Below are 12,981 nucleotides of genomic sequence, written 5' to 3' on the forward strand. Positions count from 1 at the left end.
CACTGGGTGCTTGTGGGTTAATTCAGAATTTTAAATAGAGACACAATTAAATGATTATCTAGTAAAATAAATGTTGTATTGTTGTCATTCATCTCCATTTTTTCCTGTTTTAACCTGGAGAAAGTAGTAATAAGAAAACTATATTCCATCTATATCCAGTATCGACAACAACAAAAACATAACAGGAGTAAATGCAACGTCATCTATGTGTATTATATGTTAAAAGTAAAATAAATTTTGGTAAAGCTCCATGTATTGGTACTGACTAAAGAGACATATTTATGCTGAAAATATTAAAACAAATATTCTGAGCTTTTGATAAGCAAGAAACATCTCCAGAGGAAGGACTAATAGTATTTTTTTCTAATTTTCTCAAAACAAAAACTTGGTTAATCAGTTCAATATCTTGCTTAGAAACATCTCGTGCTAAACTTACATATATTTTAGAATGAGGAGATAAGTGCTGACCTCTGGACCACTGAGAAGCATATTACAGACATTTGGATTTCTCTGAAAATACTTATGCTTCTCTGTAAACAATGTGTCTAAATGAGCACACACAGCGATCAGCCACAAATGGTCTCGATGAGCTGACATTATAAAGAATTTATTGAGTATTTTACATTCAGTGAATACTCCAGAGCCACAGTGAAAGTTTATGGGTTTCATTTGGCTCAAGTTAACTGAAACCTAGGCGGCCATTACATTTTCAGTGAATATTTACATATTTGCGGTTACCTCCAGTTTAGACCTGTGGTTTAGCTCTGAAGCAGTGATGCTTTTTGGCAACAGAACAAACAAACACTTGAGATAGGCTTTACAGTATGTTTACAGTTATGTATTTGGGGAATGTAACTCCACAGTTAGTACGCCTTGTACCTGTAAGTGAAGCATATGTACTTTAGCTTTATCTTTTTATATTAATGCATCTTTAAACACCTCTGTATTTTAGAGGCGGATAGTGTTTTTGTTTTATTACACTACATTTTTTCTCACCTGCAACTTTGCATGAAGATTTTGTAAAATTAACACAACTGATCAGCAAAATGTTGATTAAACCATCTCCTTAACAAATGCATCATGAAACATAGGCCTAACACATAGTATTTTGCAATTAGGTTAGCTGTTGTAGCAAAGTTATGATTACCACACAAGCAATTCTCAGTCTCTACATTAAAATATAACCATATATGGGTAATATGTACACTACTAAAAACAAGTTTCAGCAAAAAATAAAACAACTTCTACAGAGCAAAGTGTGAGGTGTTTAGTGTGACTTCCCTTTGCAGTTAACACATCTTTTACTCACTCAGACAAAATGAGATTATCTGCACTAATCTTCTGGATTTTTACACCAGGTTTCATTCATCACATGTCAAAGATTTCCTTTAGTTTACAACAGCAGCTTTTTGTCATGAGAACAGAGGTCACACTAAATCCTGACTTTCGGATCTTTTGTGTGTTTATAATACTGTGCATATATTTCCTATATTTTGTTGTTGTATCTGAAGAAAAGAGACTGAGAAATTAATATGTATGCTCATTTCAACCCTGCAAGAGCTGCTGAGAGCTTGTCCAAGACTTTTGCACAGTACTGTGCATCAATATTGACCATTTAATAATATACTAATAATAGGAATACACAGATTACTATGATATTTGTTTTATTTTTTTATGTAGGAGAGACCAAAGACAGATGACATGGGATGTGGCAGCACCTTGAATTGAAAAGAAAAATGTCACAATAGCATGAAAATAAGTTAATTTTTAAGGAGTTTTGTATATTTTAGACAAGCTACAGTATAACAACGCTTTTTGATTTATCGCAAAAATTACAAAAAAGTGTTACTACTGTCCCTGGACTTTCAATCTATGATGATATCTTACAGTTAATTGTATATGATAGAAAGCAGTATGTGGCAACCAAGGATAACAATAAAAAAAATCCTTTGAAAACATAATAATTGCAGCAGATAATGTACTAATACATATATTTGTACATTTGTACTAATACATACATTTGGGGGCGGCCATGGCTCAGGTGGTAGAGTGGGTTGTCCAATAACTGAAGGGTTGGCGATTTGAATTCCGCTCTGTCCATGTGCTGTTGTGTCCTTGGGCAAGACACTTCATCCTCCTTGCCTCCAGTGCCACTCACACTGGTGTATGAATGCGTATGAATGTTTGGTGGTGGTCAGAGGGGCCGTAGGCGTGAATTGGCAGCCACGCTTCTGTCAGTCTGCCCCAGGGCAGCTGTGGATACAGATGCAGTTTACCACCACTAGAGGGAGAATGTGAGAGTGAATGAATAATGGATCAATAATGTAAAGGGCTTTAGGTGTCTAGAAAAGCGCTGTATAAAATCCAATCCATTATTTGACTGTGTTTCTTAGAAATGAAATTTTTTTTGCAGTTTTTGTGTAGTTTGCTCATCAGAAATAGGTATAGTGGATGGCATAGTTGTCATATTCTTTCAAGGACACTTTCTCCTTAACCCTTTCATGCACGAATTATGAGAACCTTAATCAAAATTTTTTCCTGACTGTTTTTATTCCTCTTTACGCATGAAAAAAACAATGCGATTGAAAAATAAATAAAAAATAAATAAAATAAAAATAATTCAAAAAAATTCAAAAATACATAAAAATAATAATAATGAAAAACAAAAATTCTTATGAACCTATTTTTCATTAAGTTGCAAAACTGTCCACTCTGCTGGACACCACACGTTTAATTTTTGATGCACAGAAACATGAATTTAGTGATAAATTGTGTGAAAACTATGGGGAGGGCTTGTGATTCTGGGGGTTTATGCTCAGGAGAGATCTACATAATGTTACCAATTCATCTCAGAAAAGATTTGTAGTGTCTTAAAACTTTAATAAAGATATGTGTTTAAAAAAAAAACAACAACAACAACGAAAAGAACAACAAAATCCATGAATATACAAGAGAACAGCTATAGAATAGCTGTCCACTGTAGTGACCAGTATGCATGAAAGGGGTAATTATGTCTCAAATATTTATTATGTTATTGGCAAATAATTACATTATTGGTTTTATTATGTGTAAAATGGCCAAAATGATTGTTACTGGCAGGTTATGTTATTGGTTGCTACTACATAGGCTCTTTACAAATAGACAATACTGTTAAAAGTTTGCAGTAGTCTGTGCCTACTTGCTGCGAAGCTCCACATTCATTTGTAGTAATGAAAGACATCTTTGTGTGGGTGAAATGTATTCCTATTGACCAGTGGGCCTTTGGGGATTTCAGTGTGACTATGTGTTGCAATGCTGGCAACATGGTTTCATCCCATAAGCAGCCTTCAACTCGTGAATATTCATCCACACTCCTTCAGCCCACCATGACAATAAACAAGGCAGAGAGGCTGAATGCCTGGCTGTGGAGGGCATGGGGCCAAATCCCAGGAAAAGTGGGGGGCAAACAACCCGTTTCCATGGCAACAAGTCCTGCCTCCCACTCTCCAGCAGGCTGTGAGAGGGGCAGAGGTTTTTTTTTCCTCTTTTTTTTTTTTTTGTCGGTTTTGCTTGGAAAGACATGAGTCGGAGTTTATTGAGAAGGGCAGGTATCCGGCAAAATCGGCCAAAGTTTTTCAACGCGTAGACGACCGGGATTTGTGCGTCTCACAGGGATTATAATCTGAAGATGAAAACAGCCATGGATGTGAGGAGGAATTTGGAGGTAAAAGACGCCTGGTTTTTACACCGTTAACACTGAACTCAGCAGGGTTAAACGTGTAAATAGTTAGCTAGTTGTTTAGAAGCCGGCACTAAAGTAACCGAAAGGTGACGTAAACCAGGAAAAAGTGAGTGAAAGTGTTGTGAAAAAGTTGCAAGGTGCGTTTAAGTGTCGTCGAAATCTCCATGTGACCATATTTGGGCATCGACTTGTTAAAGTATGAAGTAGCAAACAGGCTAAAACAGCGGACTAGTTTGTTCATCTGCCCCTCAGAGAGCAGTAGAAAGTCCCACCGGGTACAAGCAGCGACCCCGGGCAGTGAAGTTAGACCACGGTACGGCTGCACATCCAGAAAGAAAAACCACAGAAACAGAAACAGGACAAGAGATCTGACAAGGTCCTCTACTCCTGGAGGACAGAGGAGACTGTATCTGTCCAGGGAGCAGATAAAATGTGCCTCTTGTCTGTTTTACATAAATCATATGAGATTATACAGGCTCAACTTCTATAAATGCATTATATTGGTCTTACAAACCTCAAAATGGTTAAAGACATGTTAAGTGCAAAGGAAGGTCACACTAAATATTACCTCTGGTTTATAGAAGATGCTTTTTCCCTCTTAAAGTTTTCTTTTTAATGTTGTTGTACATACGTCACATATATCCAGACTGTATCTTAATACAGACTGAGAAATGCATATGTGTGGTCATTATAACTTTACTAAATCAACAAATCTAATGTTTGTCTAGGACTTGCATAGTGCTGTATGTGGTCACTACAAACATATGATTATCTTATAGAACAAGATGCATGACTAAATAAAATGATCAGTTCCCATAGACTGAGTCATGATCCACAGAAAGGTCATGAATTGTATTGGGTTTTCCTTGTAAGATAAGGAGAAAAGAGAAGTCTGAAAATGAAATATTCCAACTTTGCTTTAACAATGTAGCCTAATGAATACATACCTAGGGATGTAACGATACGAAAATTTCATATCACGGCTATTGTGACTAAAATTATCATGGTTATCATTATTATTGCGGTATTATAGAAATTGTGCTTAAAATGTTCAAAAAGTACTTAACTACACACACTGAAATAATTTAACCAAGTTGTATTTAAAAAAATAAATAAAATAAGTGGCACAATCTACTTTCCGTTGGCAGAAACATTCAAATAATAACCCTTAGTGGTCTGACATTTTTCCTTTATATACTATATAAAGAAATGTTTACTATACCCATGTTTGGTGTCTTTTTTTCATCTCATCTGCCTATTATTTTTTTCACTTTAACCTACTATATCAACATTAAAGGCCAGAAAACACAAAAAAATATAAAATCCGATTTGAAAAATTTATATAATTTATTGCATAAATAACACAAAGATGCTTAATGAACCTTTTCAAAGACTTTAAAAGTGAATGTTGGTACCAAATATTAGGCATAAAAAATCAAAATTGTAATAAATTAAAACTATACTCAAATATTTGACATAAAAGCATAGCTTTACATAGGGTTTTTTTCCTCCTAGAAGTACAGTAATCAAACACAGTCATCATGATAATTAGAATTTAAATAGTAATACTAACCATCTGCAATTTTACTGCGGTTTATCGTTATACCGGTAATCGTTACATCCCTATACATACCCCATATATCTAATACATTTTATTTTCAAAGCATGCATGTGATGTTATCTCTCTATAAATGTCAGTAGTAATGTTATTATCATATCCAATTGTATTGTCTTCTATGCCTACTTTCAGTAATAGTAGTAATAAGAAGAAGAAAGAAGAAGACTGTTATTTGTTTTACTTTAGACCTGTTTCCATTTTACCAGCTGGTCTATTCAGTTTAGATGTTACTTTACATTGTTGCCCATAAAGTTGTAATAATCTTGTTTTCAGACACATTCCTCCTACTGTTTACACATGAGTAATCACCTTTGACCTGGTGCAATGATTACATACTGAGTCCTAGTTACACTGTCTATGAAGAATAAATCACAGTGTCACAATCATTTTATGAGAAAATGTAAAACATATTGTATTCCAACTTTGTGGGCAACAGCATATTCATTGTTAGACTATATCTGATTTCCATGCTGCCCATTGGCAAAGCAATAAATGTCAGCAGCTGATTGTTTTCTCACTTGAAGAGTCTGAAATGGTTGCATAAGTATGGTGTGGATGTCTGAATTCTACACTTAGTTGGATCATGGTGTCACTTTATTTATACAAGTATCACTGAGGTAGTAAATCTGCAACTTTCGGACAGCAATGATGTAGTCATGTACTATCTGGTCACAGAGTAGTTTGTTCCTGCTCAGTCTGATTGGGGATGCATTGATATATCAACAGGGCATCGGTGTTGGTCTAACATTTGTTGATATCAGTATTGTCATAGGAGATATCTTTTTTTACTAATGACAGCGTCATGTCTTATTAAGTGGCTTTTCATAATTTGTATGAGTGCGTCAATGTTCACTGAAATATAAAGATGAAGAGCTGAAAGACATGACAATAGTAGCTAGTTTTATAGTTATATAATTAAGTTTTCTTTGTTAAGAGTGAAATAAATGGCAACAAAAACACAATGAAGAAACAAAAAGTAACATCTGTATCAGCATTAGCTTCAGTTAAAATGTCATTTTAAATATCACTATTCACCAAGAATTGCAGTACATCCTAATTCTGACTAAAGTGTTACTATTCCTCACACAATTCAATTTAATCCACAGTTTTTACTATCCTATAATATTTAATCCCTGGTAAAACCTATGGCTGTTGGAATAGTCTGACAGATTTTTTTTTTTTTTTTTTAGCTCACTTTTGTTTTCTAAAATGTTCTATTGTTCAGATCCAACAATGACTTTCCCCTGTCACTGGACAGGACTGTCAACACAACACTATTGAAGAGGTTGGTCTTTGTTCCCAACTCACTGCAACAGACGCAAACCCGGTCTGTCTTTCATTCAACATCACAATACAAAGTCTGTTAAGCTGTAAAACCTACTAGATCATTTTGTAGAGATTTGCTAAAGACTGGAGACACTGAGATGGTAGTTGTTGATGTTTTTAGTAGATCTACTTATCACTTGAGTAGCTCTGCCTTTACTCCACTACAGTGATGGAGTGTCTTGTAAGAGAAACAGTTGTCTCTTGTAACCCTTTAAGCTCTTTCAAACATTGTTTTTGTCCAGTTGAGTTTAGATTCTTCTACATGTGTTCATATGAATTTATGTAAAATATAATCACCCATTCTGGAAGTTTCAGGTCCTATGATGATGATCAGTTGTTCATAAACTGCACCAACAATATAACAAGAACCTTAAAAATCTCCTAGATGAATTACCTAAACTTGCCTGAAACTGATGAAGATTATAAGGGTGCATAATGTAAGCAACAACACCAAGAAGATTTTTGTTAAAGTAATGTGAAGACAGTGGTTAAGAAAAAAACATCCTACCCTCTTTATGTCCTTGGAAAAGTCAAAGACTGTGTGTCAGAGGTCAGCTGTGTGACACAAATTCTGGCCTCCCGACTGCAGCTCAGATGGATCTAAGCCTGTTTTCCACATGCCTGCCTCTGCAGCTGTGCATGCTCATATCTAGGTTACACAGAAGGGTTTTTCCTCTTTTTCACAACACAAAATAGTCTTTTTTTCACCATGAAAAAAGCTGAAAAGGCTAAAAAAAAAAAAAAAAGTAGATAAAAAAAGGAATCATTTGCACCTGGCCAACAGTGCTGTAGTGTCAACATGGTAAACCTTGTGGTAGAGTAGCCTATGTAGGTAATTATATAGGTAAAGCTTTGTGCAGCTGCCAGTAGCATCAGCCTTGGTGGTTTTCTGTTACATAGACACAGTGGTCTGGATAGCCGTCAGTGCTTTAAACTACCCTCCAGAGACAGCCAGCCATGAACAAAATACATATATCCAGAAAGTAATTACTTCAGTCTTTGAGTTTCAGCTGGGAAGTTTTGCTGTTTCATCATGTTTGGACTGCTGTACTTGACTAAATGTGTGTAAAGCCCACATGCACTATTCACATACGTGTAATGCTGGATATAGAGGCCAGGTTATTTGTGCAAGTCCCACTCTCACAGTCTCCATTAACATGATCTGACTCAACCTCCAGTCTCTTTTGGTCTTTAGTGGACAAAACAGGTCTTTTTGCAGATATTGAAACAATGGCCTAGATCTGTGTGTGGGCTACTGCTCTCATATTTGCCAGTGAGTTGTGACGTCTGGAAAGACTTGAGAATTTGCAGATATTTTTCATCCTTCCTTTCCTCTTTGCTCCTTGGCTGGATGTATGGTTTGTGGTGGTTCTAAAAACCTTGAAGTCAGGTTGCTGATCAGCAGAAATGCAGGAACAGGTTTAGTAGAAAAGCTCAGCAGCAGAAGACAAGAGAGGAGAATTAAAGTGTAAGCCTCTGCTTATGGAAGCTGTTTGTCTCTTTCTACAACTTTTAAAAGGTCGGCTAAGATTAAAAAGAAAGGTGCAAGAGGTTAATGAAAGTTTTGTATCGTGATGTTGTAAGAATGAGAACAAGGCTTTTGGCTTCACGTTCAGGTGTTTCTGTCGACTTCTGTGCTTTCTTTTACCCTCTGAAAACATTCTTCAACATTTTTTGAATGCAGCTGCCGTCTGATGGATAGGGCAAATATTAGTACATACCTCCCCGTAGTGAGACCTGTGTATCAGATGATCTGTCAAATGTGACAGGGCCAAGGACGTGTGGATTCTCCTCTGAAAATTTTTCTAACCTAATTGAGTCTCTTTAACACACACACACGAACTTCTGATAAAAAGACTTACTTTTTAACCACATCTCCCTCTCAAGGACATACTGAACACAAAGGGCTCTTTATTTCAGCCCAAATAGTCTAATGGAGACGCTGTTGTAGTGCTATTTCATGAATATCCTCTTGTTGCTGAGGAAAGTATGCGTCACTGATATGCCTCTCATGTAATCAATTAAGTACTTCTGGGCATGAACATGACAAAACCAGTAAAAATCCTGAAATGTCTGAGTTAGGTTATTGAGATGAAGGGATTGAATATCTGAATAAAGAACAGATTTTGGTTTTATGTTTTGCTCATTCAGATTGTTAAAAAAAACAGTGGGTGCTCTGATCATGCCTTCTCATATTTGTCATATCTCACTGTATTGACCTGACTCTTTTTTACCTGCCTGGTTGGGAAATTTTGAGTGAAAAAAAAAAAAAAAAATACAGTAACAAACACAACACTAAACACAATATTGTCTGTATTGGATTCCAGGTTCATATTAAGATGATTCACAGTTTTTTTTTGGACATTTTTGCTTGACAAAACCTTGGTAAAAAGTTGGTAAATCTCCTTTGTTGCCAATTTTTACCAGCTTTAACATGACTAAGAGGCTAATTTTAGCATTGTTATGTTATGCATCCTCTAATATGTACCTCTGACACATTAAAAGCTCTATAAATGACTGCTTTGGTAATTTGTGTATTAAATGTTTCCATAACTGAGAAATCCGTAACTTTATCCTGTTTCATTTGATTAGTGGTGTGATATCCCTTACTAATGTCAATGTTAGAGCTCAAGTCCTGCTCCTTCCAATTTGGCCCAGGACACCAAACCTTGAAAAATAGACATGATAATTGATGGAACCATTTACATGTATGATGTTTGTCCTTTTAAAAGATATTGTCATAAGTCAAGAAAGTCATAATTTGTGATAAAGATGGTAAAGTAAGTAGTTTCTAGTTTTGTATGAAAGGGTTCAGTGGTTTGCATCTCATGTGGTACATTTGATTTGATTTGATTTGATTCAACTTTATTGTTATTACACATGTCACAAGTACAAAGCAATGAAATGCGGTTTGCATCTAACCAGAAGTGCTTAAGAAGTGATTAATATTATGTTACCAATATCAGAACGACCGTTACCTTGACATATTTCACCTCATCTTTGAGAGGGAAGTGAAAAAGTATTAAAAGATGTGAAAATCACCACAAGCCAGGTCATGTTGAAGCTGTTCTGAACAGATCGTGGAGAGAGGAAGTTAGAATGACATCAACTTTTGGATGTGTATTCTTTGCTTGTAAAATGATCTTTTAATTTGACAAACATCATATGAGTAAATGATGCTGTAATTTCATCTATAAAGACCCAGTGCTACTTTTGTGACAGTTCCCAAATGAATTTTTATCTCTATTTGTAATATTTCTTAAGTGATTTATCACCATTTATTCTAATATTATGCTATGTATTTTGCATTTTAAGTGAAAATCACCAACTTTCCTATATTTAATTTACTGATCATGTAGATGTTCATAAAAGCTCACATTGAGGTTGAGGGTTATTATGTCAAAAACAGACACCTGAAGGAAAAGTGACTTTGCAGTAAAATATATCATTAATTGAACATAAACCCAGTGTCTCCATTCACTGTCATTGATCCAACTCCATGGGTTTTACTGGTGAATCAGTGTTGTAGAAGACAACTGTGTTTCTACATTCACTACTACTCTGAATGGGTCATATCTGATGACTATGAAAAGATGACAAACTGCATTTTACATTAATTATTTACATGTATTGATATGATTTGTCGGGCAACAGGTGTTTAGCATTTTAGATCAGTAGATGCTTTTGGTTGCCGATGTATGTTTGGCTCTTTATGGGTTAATTGGGATCAAAAAATTGACTTGTCATTCATCATTGACTGTAATTAAGGTTTGTTTTTTTTTGTTTTTTTTGGCAAAATGAGGTCTGGAAGAGGTAGGACTTTGATCTCTATTTAATCATACCTGTAGCTTTCATTTCTCATAATGTGAATGTACGTCATCGAACTTCTTGTAAATAAAATAACTGCCGTAGTCGTGTTAGATTTTCAATAGCAGTGGTGGTGAAAAAAACTCCCATGACCCCATGCTACTTCACATTTGTCATCTACCACATCTTTTGTTATGGTTTTGATTGAGAGACCCCTAGCAGCAGAAATGACACACTACTTTAGTCTGCTATGTGTAGATGAAAAATGCAACAGAATTTCTCTTCAAAGTGATCTCTTGAATGATGCCTTCCAGCCTTTTGTGCCCACACTTATTAATGTTTGCCCTGCCCTGCCTCATTCTGTAAAAGTCCATAACAAACCAGTGACTGATTTGTCAGTGGGACAGTAGTGATTGAAAGAAAAAACTCCCATTAGCTAGTTTGACACTGTTGACTTTTCTCTTATGACCTTTGGTTTGCCTTGGGCTCTGACATCTCAAGAGAAAATTTGTCTTCAGTCTGGTTGAATGCACTTTAAAGGTACTCCAGAGCATTCTTAGACGTGGCTGTTTACAGCTTGAGATTTTGTGTCAGGAGATGGTATCAGAGCTCAGGAAGTCAGTTGGCTAACGCCTTGGTGTTTACACTGCAAAGTCCATCCTGGGCCTCTCTGACCCATTTCTTTGATTGTAGCCTTTTCAGACCAAAAGAATGGAAATAATAAATGAACATAAATAAACATGGCTTTTGGAACAACTGAAGTTGTATGTTTCTAATCAGACATTGGGAATATTAGATGTCACTTTAAATCTCATGAAATAGTCATAACAAGTTTCATCAAAGCTTGTTTTATACTTTAACTACCAGTGAATATTAGTCAAATAAAAGTTGATATAATTTTGATCTATATGAAAAAATATCTTACAGGTATTTCCTTGTTGTCTTGCCAGTGATACAATTGCTGGTTTTCATTATGATGCAAAAAAATAACAACCAAAAAAAAAACAGATGTGTTTGTTATGTTTTTGCTTCATAAGAACTATTTTGATAGTTTTGGAAGTTGGCGCCAAGGGTGGCCAATTGCTAATACTGTACTGCTAAACCAGACATACTAACTTTTAGGGAAAATAATCAATCAAAATACCAAATTAACTCCATAGTCATAGATGTTTTGAAGTCTGTTTAATGTTTAATACCAGAGTTATTATTCTGTTATTTTAATTTTGATATTCAGTGATTCAGATTCATTCATGTACATATTTGTTACTTTCACTTAGATGTTCAGTTCAGCAGTTTTACAGTTTCTCATGAAGTGATGGTTACTTTCAGACATACATAATGCATTTTCACTATCAAAACTTTAGGGGGAGGAGCACGGATGATGTTTGGAGATTAATCAGCTATGAATGTTTTCCTGCTCCAAACTATGTTGTTTTATCTGCCTTAAAAATCCAGTGTTGGTTGACCTCTGATGCATCCAAGTGTCCCATGATACAAATGTCCCAGAGCCTCATTAATATATAACAGTCATTTGAGAACAATCATCATGCTTTTTGATTTACCTATCGCTCTGAGTTATTTTGAGTTCAGTTATATCTTCTCCATGTAGCTTTTTTCTATTTTGTTCAGTTTTCTGTAGAAAAACAATCCTGAGTGTGATAATATAACAGAGGATTAGAGTTGTAAGCCACACAAGACGACACCATTTTTGTGTTGGATGAATAATAATGATGCATGTGCGGCCCTCTTAGCACAGTCCACAGTTACAGGAAATAGCTGACAGCAGGAATGCTGCCTCACTCTCCTCATCTGTCTCTATAGGACTCAGCTCCACCACTGGTTGGCTGGCTTTTTCATACAACAACTTCCTGTAAACAAGTCACACTGCCAAGCACCCTCCCATCCTCCACCTCTGATCTCTAGGGATTGCCATTTGACCTCTTTATGCACCAGAACAATTGCAGCAATCGGTCAATGCTGCATTTCATAACATGATTTTCAGGGTTAATGGCCGTCAGTTTGAAGGGAGAGTTTAACAGCTGTCTAATTAGACATGTTCAAGAAGAGCATTTTATATAAGGAGCATTTTTTCAGCCATTTTGTCTCTTTATATTGTTTAATAGAGGATGAATAAAGTGGATTGATAGCACATAAAAGCACATATCTTTAAGAGCGGGCTGTGAACTGTGTCCAATGTGCTTTAATACTTTGAATGCTCTCAGCACCATCATCAAAATCCTGTTCAACTCATCCTATCTTCCCCCTTGCCTTAAATCACAAACCTCAGCAAATAAAAACAAAACTATTTAGCTCATATCTAGATCACGAGCAAGAGCAATAAATTAACCAACATCATATCTTGGCTAATATTTGATTATTAGGCATATATTACATGAAAATGACAATGCTCTAATTACAATGCAACCACTTGTGTTCAACTTTGAGATGTCATTGTTGGACTAATAATTCTCTATCAGCTACACTACAGTTGATAATATCAAGAATAAAT

General features: G+C 35.6%; 1 protein-coding gene across 3 annotated transcripts in view; it reads left to right on the forward strand.

Annotated features, from left to right (window-relative positions):
* Positions 1–12,981, forward strand: part of dennd2b (DENN domain containing 2B) — a 48,355-nt gene that overhangs the window by 3,037 nt on the left and 32,337 nt on the right. Inside the window, exon 1 of one of the 3 annotated variants that reach the window (XM_030130856.1) lies at positions 3,541–3,703. The exons of the other annotated variants lie outside the window; for them this stretch is intronic. The gene's annotated coding sequence lies outside the window, so the exon portion shown is untranslated. Of the gene's footprint in view, positions 1–3,540; positions 3,704–12,981 lie in introns of those variants that run through there. 3 annotated transcript variants of the gene reach the window in all.

This window comes from Sphaeramia orbicularis, chromosome 3, assembly GCF_902148855.1.
Source record: "Sphaeramia orbicularis chromosome 3, fSphaOr1.1, whole genome shotgun sequence".
In the NCBI taxonomy this organism is placed as follows: domain Eukaryota; kingdom Metazoa; phylum Chordata; class Actinopteri; order Kurtiformes; family Apogonidae; genus Sphaeramia; species Sphaeramia orbicularis.